Source organism: Anas platyrhynchos, chromosome 3 (assembly GCF_047663525.1).
Source record: "Anas platyrhynchos isolate ZD024472 breed Pekin duck chromosome 3, IASCAAS_PekinDuck_T2T, whole genome shotgun sequence".
Lineage (NCBI taxonomy): Eukaryota > Metazoa > Chordata > Aves > Anseriformes > Anatidae > Anas > Anas platyrhynchos.
The window spans coordinates 55,763,120-55,780,605 of record NC_092589.1 but is presented as its reverse complement, the minus strand read 5'-3'; the positions used below and the strand labels follow the sequence as shown (position 1 = coordinate 55,780,605).

Sequence of the window (17,486 nt, the reverse complement as noted above, 5' to 3'; positions counted from 1 at the left end):
GCATTTTTTTCAATAAACAACTGGCAGTAAGAAATCTTTGTTAACTAGGGAACTGTTAATTGTTTCTTCCTAACTGTAATTAAAAGTTGTTCAACTACAACAGGTAGGAGTAAACATGCTCTCAATTTAGGACCATTCCTATGCAGGGACTCAAATGCAAAATGGAAAAAAAAATCTATCAAAAATATGACCAAAAACATTTTAAAAATACGTTAGGTTAAAAAAAAAATTAGAAATGAAACCTTCACACATGCTGTTAAAAAAAGCACATGTCTATTAAACATGTAAAAATATTTGAAGGTGGAGTCATTTGTCACAAGAATATACTAGGAGCTCTTACAACATAAATATTTATAAAGCACAGATGTTATTTCACATAGCATTGCTGCCATAGCTTGTTCCATTAACTGATCCAACAGACCAGCTAATTACTTGTGCAAGACTGACTATTTGCTATCACCCATTTAAGACAGAAGCACAAACATTTGCAGGAGGCAGGGAAGATATAAGGGGTTGTTTTCTAACCAAATATATGAAATAATGTTTCATTATAATACTGATTATGGTTTCATCAATTAATTTAGAAAAAATTGCAGGCATAAGTATTATTATAACAGGATAAGTATGCCAAAGATTCCAAGAAAATGACATCAAATCAGTGTTTGCTTCAATAGCATGCACCAAAAGGCATACAAAACAGATTTTATTACATAATGAAGTTTAACTAAAGTAGCTCTGCATGGGCATATGATTTTATAGGAAGTTTCAAGACAGATTTTTTTCCATAAAATCTCAGATCCTAAGGTTATATGAGATACAACAAATTCAGTTTAAAATACATCTAACCCTTCTGTTTGTAGAGGGCTTGAAAATAATAATAATAATAAAAAGATTAACACAACAGATGGAATATTAAAGAAACCCAAGTAAATTGTTGGTTTTTGTTTTTGTTTTTGTTTTTAAGCCTTGATTGTTGTTTCTCCTTGTTAGCTGGCAAACATAGTTAAAAGCAGTAAATCACAATGTTTGGAGATTACAATATCATTCAATTAACAGAAAGAAATACCAGGGTATAAAAGCTAGAGCAAATCTGGCCAACATGTGTTGATTATACCCACACGCACTGACTAAAGGGAGCGATGCACGGATCTTGTAAGTCGCTGCAAAGATATTTGCCTGCAGCAGAACTAACAATAAGAACAAGTTCAACATCTGCCAGTGTGTCCAACTGCTCGACAATTTTTCTGGTCAGAGGGGGCATTGTTTAAGTTGACAGGTTCCTAATGGTCTGAATTATTTAGCTATTCTCCAAAGACTCTTTCTACTCATTAGAGGGGAAAATGCGAAACAACACAGGCAGGGTTCCCTTGCTCCCCAGGAGCCGATCATGCTAATTGAGGAGAACATCACAATGTGTCCCATTTTAATCACATGAGTTAAGCAGGCAAGGAGCTTCCATTATCCCTACCGTACAATAAAAGACCGAGGCGCCGGCTTCTGCAAGGATGCACACCACAGTATATCAGCTCAACTTTTGTTTTGTTTTTTTTTCACTTTGAACAAAGAGGACATATGTGGTTGGTAAGCACTGCACCTACCAAGCAAATAAGTAAATTCTGTTAAGGAGAAATTCGAGGAGAGGGGGCAAAGAAAAAGCTATTTATTGATTTTTCTTCTCGGCTCTCACATGAGAGATGACAGGCATAAATAAACTAATAGAGTGGCATAGGAGGTTACAGCAAATGGCACTCCTACTTACAAAGCCAGATCATTCAAAGACATTCCCAAGTCTACTGTCTACAGAAATGAAGGGGAACACTACCAGTGAGGGAGCAGAGTAACAGCAGCTTTACTTTTGATGGATTATTTCTCAGCCACTTATCTTAACAGTAATCAAACACATTCTACAGCAGTAACTATCTCACGTAATCCTAGCCTTACTGAACATGGGAAAAATGCAACAGTTTCAGAATCAACAGGACTGTGATTTTTTTTTTTTTTTTTTTTTTTTCCATGGCATCAGGAGACCTCTAGTAATTTGGAAACACTTCAAAATTGCAGCACCTGAACAGAGTTCCTCACAGAAACTTGGTAAGAAATGGCAGTGCAGTAATTAAGCATGTCTGCAGCACAACTCTATTAGCAAAACACGGACCATGTGTGAGAAGAAAGAGATTTACGCATGCATTCAAAGGCTATAGAGGAAGACATGTAAATATTTAGGAGATTACCATATGGAACACGACAGCTATATGGAATAGCCAGTCTGATGGAAGGACAAATGGAATAAGGAGATTCAAAATTAATATCATTACTTCTGTTCCTAGGCAACCACAATATGGATAAGAAATAGCAAAGATAAATTACCTTAATGCTTATAATAGGAGTTCAAATATTCAGGAAATTCCTTTTCCATTATTTAAAATGATGCTACAGAGATAAACCTTCCAATTAACATGAACAGAAATTAAGCCACTGGTTTACATACAAAATCTATATTTTGTCATCTGTGTGTAAACATTTCCAGAAACCGAAGATTAATTCAGCAAGCTAAATGGGAAGACATAAAATATTTTGCCGGCATGACACTGTGAATAAATAACTAAAAGCCCAAAAAAGCAAAGAGACAACACGATACTGGCCTATTCAACCATAAAATTCATTTCCAATAACCACATTTCAGCATGCAGCTTAGATCGTATGTAGCATTCTCTTGTTTCAGAGCATGCAAGATTGATTATTATGGGCTCAATTGTCCCATACACAGGCAAACAACATGTAAGGAATAATTAAATCAGCAAGACTCCCCCCACAGAGCCTCCTACACATGCTTACACTCAGGCAAAGCAGAGGTGGGGTCTCTCCCATGAAACAAAAGTGCAGGATTAGGCTAGAAGCCTGAGACCATCTGCACAAAGTCATGTGGCCAGGGATTTCCTCTTCCCCTCACTGTGCATAGGGCATCCTTTCTCACTTCTAGTCTGAGCCGCACGGGGGGCAGCCAAGCTGGGCTTTAGCTCCCGGCCCAGGGACAAAAAGGAATAAGGGACTGGGGGGTTTCTGAGGTCCTCATTGCCTGTGCTTACTGCCTTCAAAGCTAAGCCACTTAAGGATGTAATCCTTTATACCTCCATTTGCAGAAGTTCGTCACGTCTGGGTCATTCTGAAATTCTGCATAGGCTGGTCCCAGCCCAGCCCCACTTGTATCTGCCTCCAGGCACAGGCACCATGCTCTTATCCATCTCCTGGGGATAGAGGCAAGGAGCTTTTCCCTTGAACCACGAAAACCGCAGGAAAGATGCAAGCCTTTACCCATTCATATCCCCCAGTTTTGTGTGAATTAACAAGCAGAGCATTGGCATTTTCTGTTTCCTATTTTCTTTCTAATTTGAGTTCCTTTCTCCTTGCCTGAGGTAGAAAACTTGGATCAGGGAAAGAAAAAAAAAAAAGTTCTTGACCTCAACAGGATATTTTGTTAGGGTATGGCAGCCTCAAGGACTCTTTCCTCTTTCCTGGCATCTGAGAAGGGGGGTTACAATTAACGTTCCTGCTGGTTCACTTTTTCCATGCAAGGCCCAGAGGGGAACTCTATAGCATTTTTCCATATATAACGAAACATTAACTCTATTCTCAGCAAAGGCAACCCACAAAGCAATGTTTGGATGCTCTTTGACTTCGTATCCCTAAGCAATTTGCAGAAGCAGATTTGTTTTTTCCGAAGTTTCTGTCTAAACAACATTCAAACCCACGTGAAGTCTATTCAGAAGCAGTGATTTCAGAGTCCTGCCTGCTCTCTCCTCTCCCACCTTATCAAGCTGCCTTTCAGCTTCCTGAAATATTATTGATGACATAATGATATTATTAAGATAGAGCTCGATCCAAGCCAAGCGCAGAGAATAGAAAGGCTCCCACTGACTTCCGTGGGCTTTGGTTCAGGCCAAAAACAGTGAAAGTACCCAGAGGATGAAGTCACCCAGATCTGCTTTTAGACTTCTTTTTAGTATGGTCCTTAACAATAGGCCTAACTTCAGATGTCGCACTCCTGGCTTTATGTTTGCCTGGCAAGGTACACTGAGACAAAACATTAAAACATAACTCTTGCCTTGGTTTAAATTCAGCTTAATACCTCTTTACTTTTCTGCAAATTTGAGATAAAGGAAAAATCAGGAAAATGTTACTTTTAAATAAAGCAAAACCACCATCCTTTCTAACTGTGCTAAATACAAAGAAAAAGGAACACTCTGCTCACCCAACACATTCATCACATAACAAGTTTATCAAGGATGACTCTAGTTTTGCAACATATGAGACTGTCTACAAGCTCTTCTTGCTGGCTGGATTTGTGAAATGCAAGATGACCTCAGGGCCATCCCCAGGAAATCCTCAGCTCCTCTCTATTCATCAGAAATATTAAGCAGTCATTACCTTCCAGGTCCAATCAAATCTTGTTAAATATCCTCCAGTGATATATAAATTGGTCATCCTTCCAATGCAAGATTCATGTCTGGACCTTGATTTTGAACAATATTCAAAAACTAGGAATGTCTGGATCTCAAGGCTTTGCTTAATTGCGTCTGGAATAAATCAAATCCACAGTCTAGTTTGCATTTCAGCTCTACATTTTCCAAGTGGTTTCAATGTAACATTTTAATGTGGACCTATTGCTACTTTTAGAAGTGGTCAAAACCATTCAAAATTAATGTGTTTAATAACACCCTTTTCTTGAAGTGTGAAATTTTGGAAAGAGCAAGTCTAACTCAAAATCTGTATCACGTTCTTGTGAATTACCATTTTGCAAAAACAAACTGCTAAGACTGATAACTATGAAATTGTGTGTGTGCACATTCATATATCAAACACAGAACCCTTTATTTTTCAGTCTGTATTTGTAAGGTTTAGATCAACTGCCAGCACTCAATATCCCAAGAGGCAGAAAGTCATCCCCAGTGAGGACAGCTGTTAGGCCAACCAGCATCTGAAGAGCTGAGTGAAACTATAGGGACAGTGTGGCAACAGCATGCTGTTTTTAATAAACCAGATTAACTCCACTTACACAGTTTGTAGCTGTTACAGCAACCAAGCCAACACCTCAACATGAACCAAGGAGAAAGCTCAGCGGTGAGGCTTGCAGAGATTGCAAGCATTTTTGAGTTGAAACTTTGTCAAGGCATGAAGAAAAAAATGATTTAAACTATGAACAATTCCATTCCTAGGAAATGAGAATGGCCAACTAACCCAGGGTCATGCCAGGTTTAGGGACAGAAGGGCAGAGGGAACAGCCTGTTTGTTGTGCTTGGGGTTGGTTTTGTCACAATTGCTTAAGAGAACTGTTGCTGCAGCAGAGGCAGGGTTCAGAAGTGCTGTCAGAAAAACATGGAAGGGAAGGAAGAGGACCAGAAATTTTTCAAAGCTCCACACCCACGGCTGCCAGACTTTCTGGGATGTTTAGTCAAGAACAGAAACAGAAACATATCTTCACATGGTCTGGCAGTGGGAGCTGAGAGGCCCTTAAGCCAAATGTTTATCAGCACTTGCTAGCCACAGGCTGATAGGAAAATGGAGATGCTGGCCAGCCCCTCACAGGAGTCTGACCAGAGCCTTCTGGCCCACAGCTAGCTCCCCCCAGGGCCAAAGCCCCTTTTTCTTGGCATGGAGAGAAGCACCACACAGTTATGAACCCAAGCTGGTAAGTGTAGCTCACTGGCTCACCAATATTTAGTGCCTTTTTTCATGCTTGCTTCCTATGGGTTTTTTGGTGGCTCCTAGTCATTACAGACTATGGACAAAAGCAGTTGCCCTATTTGCACATACTAGATTATTTGGCAATAACAGGCAAAATGCCTTTTCCTCGCTGACCTGGAAATACAAGAAGTTAAGAATAAACACAAATGGATGCATTTCCTAAAGACAGGATTACAAATCAAACTCTGTTGCCCTGAAGAAAATTCATCTCTTTACAAAGTAGTCTCTAGAGACTACTGTTTCTTATTCTGCCAGTGCAGGCTGGGCATCAAATTTGACCCATCACAACATGTGGCACCTTCCAGCAGCTTTGCACCAAGGTAAATAAATGCAGAAGGAAGGTTCTTGAGAGATGCTTCCTGGGTAAATCACTTCTTGTGCAACAAGAAGTGGAAATAGCAGATCTGGTCTCCCCTTTGCCTTCTGCCATTTATTCTTATTGGTTGAGAAAATAAAGTTATAAACAAGCTTGTCTCAAGAATAATCGGGAGGAAGCCAGTCTTTTCAAAATCCTGGAAGCTGGGTTAAATAAATACCTGAGTTCAAAGCACAGACTCAGAGGATGGCATTTCTGGCAAGCATACAATACGGACTAAGAAAACCATATCATTAATCTGGGAAATGGAATTTCTGGTGATACCAAAAGTACCATTTACTAACCTGGAAATGCAATTTCACAGGAGAAAAGCATTGTGTGGCTCTTCTGTTATGCACACATTTATATTTAGAACCATCAATTTATCCTTTCTTTCTATATTATTGTGTTTCTCATACCACACAGAGCTTTATGTAGTTACTCCTAGGAAGCCCATAAACAGCAACCTTTTTCCTGTGCTTTGCTTTTACTGTTCAGCCATTGTACTGCTTTTTCCTCTTTCCTCCCTTGGGACTAGAAGCACAAGTTTCTTTCACTTTCCCTTATAATACAGGTCTTGCTCAGTATTATTTTTCTGTTTTCTATTGTTATTTTGTGTTGTATGAGGTGATGTAGCCATTTAGGATCCAAATGAGGTGACAGACGAAACAGTAACTTTATCCCACAGACTGCAGGCTCCAGATCGATACCAGAACTGGGGGCTAAAATAGCAAAAGGATGAGCACCTTCCCAGCAAAACTAAGCACAAAGCCTCATGGATTCATGGTTGGCTGGCTCTAAACCATGAGGTCATGTGCTAGATTTTTCTTTCAAATGGATAGTAGGTTTTCCTCTTGAAAGAAAAAGGCACACTTTCATGGTATTTTAAAGTAATTTTGGTGGTAGCACCTACAAGACCACTTACTTGACAAATAACACCATAATGATGCCTGACCAGTCTCTTTATATCAGTAATAACTCCATTGAAATCTCTGCAAGTATTCTGTAGCAAAGACAGAAATGGTGGGGAATGGAGAAAGCTGGGTCTTCCGCTGCATTCATCTATGTTACACCATTTCAACTGTTCTCTGCTTTCTCTATATTGTCAGCTGCAGGCTGATCTTGCAAGCACACTGGCATATATATGTGAATCGAGAAGCCTGCATTTCAAGAGCATGTGGAAGATTTGTGTGACTTGTGCAAGTCAGCTAGGGAACAGCAGGAAAAAAAATCATTCTACTTCTTTCGAAAAAAAAATAGTCATGTCAGATTTTTTTGATGGCAATGAAAGCTGTATGAAATGATGAACTTTAAAGTCTTTTTTATTTTTTTTTCTAGAGCATTCAGTTTTCAAGCTCATTCTGTCCCTTAGAACACACAGCAAAATGCTGACAAATGGGAGAACAAAACAAAAACATTTCACTTGCAGAACATTAATCAGACAGGAACTCAAGAAAGTGAACAAATTGAAACTGTGGCAAACCTCCTCCTCCCCTCCCAAAAAATACCCAAAACAGATGACAAAAGTATCAAAATTGTCTCATTTTCCCAATAAAAATGCCTAAAACCAGATGGGGTTCCCTGAAGACACGGTCTGGGTTCTTACTTATATTAAAGTAAAATCCAAATCTGATCATTTTAATCCATCATAGCTAATCCTATCTACCTTAGAGTAACTATGAGGAGCGGCTGAAGGAGCTGGGCTTGTTCAGCCTGGAGAAGAGGAGGCTCAGGGGTGACCTTATCGCACTCTACAGATACCTTAAAGGAGGCTGTAGTGAGGTGGGGGTTGGCCTGTTCTGCCATGTGCCTGGTGACAGGACGAGGGGGAATGGGCTAAAGTTGCGCCAGGGAAGTTTTAGGTTAGATGTTAGGAAGAGCTTCTTTACTGAAAGGGTTGTCAGGCACTGGAACGGGCTGCCCAGGGGGGTGGTGGAGTCACCATCCCTGGAAGTCTTCAAAAGACGTTTAGATGTAGAGCTTAGGGATATGGTTTAGTGGGGACTGTTAGTGTTAGGTTAGAGGTTGGACTCGATGATCCTGAGGTCTCTTCCAACCTAGAGATTCTGTGATTCTGTGAACTAGCACAGCTATCTTTCCTCGTTAAATGTGTGTTATCTCTTCTGCTCTTTTGCTGCTTCAAGAATTTGAGATACATAGTTCTTAAGAGCAGCAAGTTGGTGCTCTACAGGACATATACGTTCCTCCTTCTTCAGCTTTTGAGAGGGAAGTTCTTCATTTTGCCTTCTAATACGAAGCTCTTCCTCGAGACAGCTCATCCCTGGTTTTTGTTTGTTTGTTTGTTTTGAAAAGACACATCTATGGAAGCTTTAGTTACACCACCAGCAGACAGAAGAGGCAACCCACACCTACAGTAACACAGATCATTAATCAGTCCATAAAGCTGTTGTCAAGACCTGGAGTAAGTTCACAGACTACTTGGTGTTCACAAAGTTTTCACTGAACATCTGTTGAGGGTGTGGGAGTCTATAGCTCTTAATGCAACTAATCTAGCCAAGATTAGGTTAAAAAAAAATAAAATAGAAAAATAAACTACTAGTGTTGAGACTATGTATCTTAGGGTGTCTACTCTTAACCTACGTTAAAAACCATCTTCTACCTGGCAAATTTTAACATTTTTCCTCAACTCTGTCCCAAATACGTATTGCTGTCCTACTTGCACCATTTCTTCTGCCGTAACTTCCCCTTTGTCCAACAGCACATGGTTTCCAGACATCATGTAATTTAGTTATATCCATCATGTACCAGCAAAAAGCCAGGACAGAAACTGGTCCACTACTGAAGCAGGCCTCCGGGGACAAAATCAGCAGTGCAAAACTGCAGTTCAGCAGCAGCTTTCATTAAATATGGTTGTTCCCCTTCTCTGTGAAAAAGAAAATCATGCTTGTTCAACAGGCATCACTGCAAAGAAAAGGACATTTTACAGTCACATCCTGACTGCTACCTATCATAATGGCAAAAATTTAAGAGAGATCTGATGATAAATGATGGTGGTTTTTTGAACCAACTTTTTTTTATTTCAGCTAAATAACTGAATATTTTGATAAACTTACTTGACTCTCCTCTTGTAGCCACTACATTTAAGATGTCCCACTCAGCCAACTAAAACAAATACATTGTTTATCCATTTTAAATAAGTCCAGCTTCCAAAAAAATACAATTTGACACAAATAATAACAGATTAACAAGCCATGAAAATGTCATGTGCATATATATACTGTACATATAAAAGTGTCAAAGTAAGACTTTGCTGAAATTAGTTACAATCATACAAATGTTTAAAAAATGAATCAGTATAACGTGACTTGCTGATATGCAAAAAGGTAAGTACAATTACTCTCCTCAGCTCCAAAACATAATTTCTTTTTTGGGTAAATAATCAAGGGTAACTAAGCCACCTTTAGGAAAACAACTAGTGTCCAGTGAAAAGCAAATTTAATACCTTGGGATCACCTCCTAAGGAAGTCTAATAACCACTCAAACCATCAAGTCCTTTCTTTGATTTTACCCTTGATTCTAACCTAAAAGTCACATTTGAGTTCTTCTTACGGATCTTTATAAAGAATGTTTCAGCAACAGATAATGAAAAGAGAAAAATGTAATAAAATTGTTATTTCCAAATTAGAACTAAAAAGCAAAAATCAGAAAACAATGCTGGTCTCCTCTGTGGCCTTAAAGGCTGAACAAACACACCCACTACCACCATGCATAGGTCACCCTCAAAATGGCAGCACAAGGAGCTCCAAACCCTCCCATGCTTTTGAAGCCATTTTTCCAAACCCATATGGGACTTGAACACAGTGGAAGCCCGCAGTTGGAGACATCAGATGCTGCTCTGGTTTTCCAAAAATGAGTTCCCATTTAAAACTCTGGTTCCCCACAGGGGAGGTAAATGGGTTGGTCGGTTCTGTCCTCCCTTCCCACTTCCCTTCCCGGGCCACCCATGAAGGTAATGCAATTGCATAATAAACATCAGATGAGATGGCATTTACCCGGTCGTGCTTGTACGAGAGCTGCAGCTGGTCATGGGGCCTCGTTGCAGAGACACTGCATGAGGAGGCAGCCCCAGACCCTCCCTTTCCAAGGTTTCCACCATGGAACAGCACAGGCCACAGCTGGCGATACAGGTGGGAAGGAGGCCAGTCAGCAGCTGGGTTCAATGCTTGCTGGAGGACGAGCACGTCCAGGCAGAAATGCCCAGCCAGCAGGTGGGAGGAGGCAGCAGAAATCCAAGGTTACTGAGAGAAAGACATTTGCCCTGGCCCTGAGATAAATCAAGGCGGCGCTTTCTCAGTACAGCGCCAGCTGAAGGGGGACTGGGATTCTAAGGGAGAGCAGAAGATCAATCGTACTGCCTCCTACCATTTCACTTCAGCTGCTTGCTGGACTTGCTTCACTTGATATATGTATTCACCATAAAGGAACAATGCTTCCACAAAGAAATTCTCAATTTTTTACGTCACTCCATTTCCTCATGTAAATAACCCAAACAGCAAACAGGCACTAAAAGGCATGTCAGTATTTTAAACAGCAAACATTACCAACAAGAGCAACCACTGACTTTCATCTGGGTGGGGGGATAAAAAAATAAAAATAAAAAAGCTTAAGGAATGATATCTATTTGTTGCTCTGGCCTCTTGAACCCCCTTGACTATGTCCAAGGGAAAGTCTTTTAAGGACACTTTAAAATACACTGGCACATGTTTCACAATGGAGTGTTATCCTTTTGCTCCTCACCCCTGTGACAGACAATCCCAGGAAGCTGTAAGTCCTGAGATCTCTCGGTCAGCGTCTTCTGTAATCACAGCAAGGCAGCAAGGTCAAAAAGAGAATAGTAGCCATAAAACAATTTTTAATGCTACTTTTCTTTTTTTTTTTTTTGTTATTGTCATTCCGAGTCACCTTGTATGCAAGACTAAAGAAAACATGCTCTCTCTCTTCTCACAAGGAAAGCATTTATCCACTTAGATTTCAAAGTCTGCTTTTCTCTCTTTTTTTTTTTTTTTAATGCTTTTATTTCCTTCCAGAGAGCAAGAAGAGACACACACACACACACAAAAGTGATATATCGTGATCCCAGCCGGCTTCCTGTCCTGGTTTGCATCAACAGTGTCATGAAATGAAGAATGACATAATATGCAATGGCTCCCCTGGCTTTGAAAAACACATGTTCGGGTGGCACATGCACTCCACAATACTGCAGCCAGAGAGCACAGCTCGAGTACTCGGTTTCCATTTGTGAAAACCTCAGAAAAGTACTTTAAGCACAAGTTTAACACACTTTTATCCTACATGTCCTATATCCTTAACTGATGCTTATTCATTTTTAAAAGTTCCTTTTTTTTTTTTTTTTTTTTCTTTAAAGAAATTCCTCCATTTCTGACCTTTTCACTTCATGGCAACTTCAAGAAGTTTAATGCAAGTTAATATTAAACTACAATTATGAACTTTTACAATTTCCTTGGAGACACATAACAGGAAAGGTACATTAAAAACCCACCAATTACAATAAATGTTATTTTAGTAGATAACTCATTAGTTAATTCCCTCAGTTTCTTTTGAATAACAGCAAGTATATTACCAGACACACTTGAAAAGATGCATACTTTTTCATTAAAAAACACACACATTCAATTTCTAGTGACCAAGCAGCATACAGCATATGAAAAGACAGTATTAAAAGTGCTCAAAACTAAGTCCCAACATGTGCACAACCCTATTAAAATGAGCAGTAAGTCTTGCATATGAAACTTAGCACTTTCCAGCTCTAAACATTTAGGCTTGTGAGCGAGACTGGAGATCAGACTGGTTTCTGATGTCTGGATATATTACCAAATTCTAGAAAAGATACTTAGAAGTCAAAAGTTACAGACTTAGAGGGAAATAAATCAGCAGTCTTCTCTGAACAGATGAACCACTGAGGCTGGGAACCAGTGAGGGTAAGACTTCTTTTCGTACTTTTCATACTCTATAGAAAGAATAAAAGATCTTACACTATACTGAACAATGCAGAAAAATAAATAAATATCACCTACTACCAATTTCTCCTTTTCCTTTACATTTCTAAATGTGGAATCCCGGTTAGACCAAAGTGAGTATGAGGTCCCTCACTGCAGAGCCAGGATTTCACTCCCACACTACAAGCTTTCTTCAGATTAGCCTTGGAGAGTTTTCCCTGTCCCCAAAGATATGACAGTATTAGATGAACAATGCAAAGCTTGTGCCTTTCACTCAGCACCTCTGCCAGCACTACCTGTGAGAAGGTTGGGCTGGGCTGGCAGGGCACATGCAGCAAGGAGCCCCAGGGCCATTAGCTACAGCTTGGAACTGCACAAACAAGTGATTTGCATGGTTTTGTCCATTTTCCTTGTAAGTTCTGCTCCCCACTTTTTTTTTTTTTTTTTTTTTTTTTTTTTATCTTACTAAGTTACATGGAAGAAAAAACAAAACAAAACAAAACAAAAAACCTCTCTTTTCCACTGTGAAATTCTTTGACAGTTTGCATAAAAAGTGAGGTCAGGGTATTTGCCTATGTGTCAAAATCTCAGTAGTCAGGGAGCAGGTGCATTCCTCTGGGATCCGAGAGCCCCAGTTCCTGACCCTACCATAAATGAAAGACTTGAACCTGAGTCCTTGAACAGGAAAGAGCAGGGACTTCCAAATACTGCCTGGTCCCTCTCCCTCCTCCTCCCCAGACCTTGTCCTGACAACTTGTTTGGGAGCCCAGGGTCTGCAGAAACCAGTATAAGCCAACACATTTCACTTTTGACAAACTTTTATTCTCTGAATTTAACTTTTTTGTTTTCAGACTGTTCCAGCTGGCTGGTGTTGCAATGACCACACGTTAGGATGGCTAGAGGCCAGCAGCCAGCACATGCAGCTTCTTCTCTTGTTTTCATCAGTGGCAACCTTGATGTATTTTTTTTTCTTAGTGATGTCTGAGGAGTTATACGAGACAGACAAGGTGATCAGACTATCATCACTTCATAGTCCTGAGCTACAGAACTCCTAATTTTGGAATGGGTAAAGTTACTTTACATGTTATTTCCTGTGTTATGCAGCCATTAACTGGGACTTGGAGAAGCTGCAAACTGGGCAGGAATCAGGGAGAAAAGAGATGATAATGGCACTCCAGATGATGACTTTCACATGGCTGCAAACGTACCACAAAACTCAGAGCACGTGCACTGTATAGGGAGGGGGTGATGGAAAGGAGGTGATAGCTTTAAGTCCCACTCCATCCTGCCCAATAAATCTGTGTCTGACAGATCCCCACAGGCCTGTATATCATTTTGTCTTTTTGTAATTAGGAGACCAGCTGCAATTCCTTGGCCGGAGCCCAGCCAAGCTTCCCATGCTCCTTCTATAAGCTTCTCCAAGAAATATCACTAAGAAGCAAAGAAACTGAAGACAAAATTTAGCATGTGACAAAATCTTCCATGTGTGACCTCTGTACCAAGCAACCTGTGAATCTATATCAGAATGACTTTTTACATAAGGTTATGACAACAAAAAAATGCACCTGGATAGACTATGGACTTTGTGTCCCAACCAGCCTTTCTCCCTTATCTGTCTCTCCCCACATCATCTCCCACTTCTGTTCAACTTGAATGAAGAAGCACCACCAATCCCAGGATAAATATGTATAATCTATAGCAGAGTAGCTCCTTGTCCAAGTCCAATGATAAAGCAGCTTGATAAGGTATTTACTGGAGAGAAGCATATTCCCCCCCATAAAAAAATATTTTCACAGCATATGAGAACTTAAATCCAGAAGCAGGGAGAACCCAGTATCAGAGAGAATCCGCTTCCCTTTTGTATATTCAAGACAATGAAAATATAGCTGCCTGAAATGCTTCCCCTTCCTCTTTCCTCCAATAAAAAGTTACCCTTTTAGGAATTAGGAATCTGCTGGTACCTTGAGACTTTTCACTGGAAGTAGCAATTACTTTCAAGAAGCTGGAAATGAAGAGTAAATCTAAATTGTGCATGCCAATTTGCCTCCAGTGAGCCTAGGAACAGAAATATGAACTGTTGTCCTGCTTATCTTCCATCTGCTGCTTCTCCTATTCCCCCCTGGAACACTTCATTTAAAACAAAAAGGAGAAACAAAAATAAATAAATAAATAAAAATAAAAAGATCCAAATAATTCCTCAGTAAGCATTGAATTTCTGTACTATATGGGCATCCAAGGTGAAGGTTTTATTAAAGCCTGTGACCTGAAGTTACTCCCAAGGCTTGGCGCCCTTTGAAAACTCTTCTTTCAGAGAAAAGATAAGACACGAGTACCCAGGGGCTGCTGCAAAACTGTCTGCAAACCTCCACAGTGATATCGCTGCCACTTGTAGTAGCAAGGGAAGGAAGACTGAGCTTTCCATGTCCATGCTCTTTGGGAAGTAACACTGGGGATATACTCCTAAATTCACTTTAACACTTATTTCATGATACAGTGTTAATTCATATTTATGAAGAAGCAAAATGCTGCCCTTCACTCCATGATAACCAGCACATCAGCTCATCCCTGAAAACACGGGACAGTGCTGCCATAGCTTCTCATCAGGAAAGCGCGCAGCACTGCAAACACGGACGGATCAGACCATCCTGTTCTGAACCCAGTCCCTCATCCCATTTTCTCACTACGTCTTTGATCACATCCCCAGTGCATGCAGCAGGGAACAGCCTTCAATGTTAAAGCCAGGGCTTCTTCCAAGCCAAGCAAATGGGTAATGATGAGATATTTTAAAGGAATCTTGAGAAGATCATGCAGAGGAGAGGAAAGTACAGTAGATTATAGAAAAATATGTGCAATGAATAACTTCTGATTCACTTTAGCTTCCGAAGGCAGTGATCAGACACCATGTTAGTTTCATGCAGGATACAATGGGGATGGGATGATCACGCTCCACATCCCTTGAGGCAGGCTTGATGCTTGCTATTAGGGTGACAGCCTAAATAGCCAGAATCATTTAATGTTAAAAAAAAAAAAAAAAAGCCAAGAATTACAAGTCTCTCAACAGGGCAGAGAGCATATTAGGCTGCTACTGAATAAAGTCCATGTAAAAACAATCCTTGCTATGATGTGTTCGCTGTTCACCAGCAGGATGGCAATAGACAGCAGGCGACCTGGGGCTACCTGAAACTCCCCAGCGAAGTGGTATCACCACTGCCACCACGCACACCAGCAGGCAATGGGCATCACTGAGCAGAAAGCTCCAGCTCTTAGCCCTTCTTGCAGATCTGTAATTCACTGCACAGCCAGTTTTAGCCCTCTAAAGCTGCTGCAGGCATGCTGCATGAGAAATGGCAGCTAACATGGCAGAAAACATTAACAAGAGCAGGCCCCTGGGGGGAGCTTGGGCCCCACCTATGCCTTAGGGGATACCGGGGCATCCAAAATTACCCTAAAGAAGTTAGCTGAAGGCTTATGTAATCAATTTGGTTCGCTGCTCAGGGTGTCCTTTGCCCTGAGTTATTCATCACTGCCCTGTCTAATTCACCATAAAGGAATTCCTGAGGAACTGCCTCGCCGTCAGGAAGGCTCTGTTTATCCAAAAGAAAGACCAAAAAGTACCAATAATTGAGTGATTTCACTTGGCACAGATTGCTTAATTTAAGCAGATCTCTTTAGCAGAGCAACAGCTTTGGAAAGAAAAAAAAAAAAAAAAAAGGAAAAGAAAGGAACAAGTAACATCATGAATAATAAAGTTTCTTTTAATTAGTCATCACAAAACAAGATCTGAAACTAAGAGAGGCCATAAGCATTAATTGCCATTAAAGAAACCACTGCTGTGTTGCATACCTCTCAGTCTCCTTGCAGATCTGCCTCAAGTTTGGCACTGTCAGGTCCCTTCCGCTCTGCATGACTGCTCCTCCTTAATCATCCACTCAACAGCTTGGAGGGGGGACAACAAAGAGAAGCTTCCTCTCCCTGCTCCCCAGAACAGTTGCCCACAGTAGCAGAAAAATGGACGTCCTCAACCATCCCAAGGAGCATATACTGGGGGGCTGAAGCCAACAGGCTCTTCAGAGCCACCCAACCCTGCCTCACCTTCATGAAAAGCACAAGTGCATGCTTTAAGAGCTCTTTGTCCTACTGGGTTTTGCTCTTAAAACCAGAAGTTCAAGGAGTAATGAAGATCTCCCCACATACATTCTCACCTTGCATATAGCGTTATTTACACTGTTGTTGCCTTCAGCTGGTGTTTTGGTATGTGCCTACATTTTATACCACGTTTCTGAATCGCTGGGGATAACCAGGGGATAAATTGGTCCCTGTCCATACCTTATGATTAAATGTATGCTCTTTTCCATTATTTCAAATTTTCAGATGTGGCACTTCATGTCACAAAATATTTGAAATTTGTTGGTTGATAGAGACAAAATGTATACTATAATTAAAGCAGCACAGATACTGCCATTTATATTGTCTCTTTCACGCATTGTAGCAGTGTAACAATATTTCCCCTCCTCAACATTTTCTGCTCTATTTTATCACCACTCCAAGCAATTGCTTTACATGTTAAAAATTCCAGCTGCTGTAAGGTAAACAAATTGTTTATGCTTCACAAACGGTATCAGGACTCAAAATAATAGTTGCAGAGATGTGGTGTAAGATGTTAAATAGAGTTTGCATGGTTCTGTTTGGGTAATTTCTGTTTAACCTTTCTTCCCCTCCCCAAATTCAGAGAATGAGGGAGATACGCCAAAGTTGTAGCAGAACTGCAGAAAGAAAGGTGCACATTTAAAGGATTTCAACTCCAACTAGTGATTACCGTACAAGCTTAGCATTATATTTCCCAAAACAAAATAAAGGACAATATGAGACTAAAACTAAATGAGAGGACATTTGATAGAATGCCAGAGAAAAATTGGAAGTGCATCCCACAAGTTTTACAGCATAATGATCTCTCTCTGATAATATCTTCCCCTTTCTCACAAAGTCACACGAAAACATAGGTTGCATAGACACAAATAGATGTTCCTCTTCCACAGCCATTTTATTATATCACTGAGTTTAGCATTTGTCACTAGTCACATCTCTAAAAAAGTATTATAATAGAAGCCCTTTTCAAGAATTCCTTCCACAACGTGTTTCTAGCCTGTACCGTGCACTTAATGTCGCAGATGCAAAATAATCTTTTCCAATTTTTTTCTTTTGTGTGTGTAAAAGCTTCACACTCTATCAATTAAAACAGGAAATGGAAAGTTAAAGAAAAAGCACACACTCAGATTTTCCATAAAACTTTTGCTATTAATATACCCAGATTCGCTCCACGCTGTGTTTATGATTAGAAGACTTTGCGGAAACATCAGCTGGTTAATAATCATCTACATCTGTCACAATATCTCATTTATGCCTCAGCCTAC

The 17,486-nt window shown here is 40.2% G+C and overlaps 1 protein-coding gene across 2 annotated transcripts in view; it reads right to left on the bottom strand.

The window, feature by feature from the left end:
• The window catches only part of TIAM2 (TIAM Rac1 associated GEF 2), a 172,371-nt gene that overhangs the window by 104,344 nt on the left and 50,541 nt on the right, over positions 1 to 17,486 (bottom strand). The window lies entirely within an intron of this gene.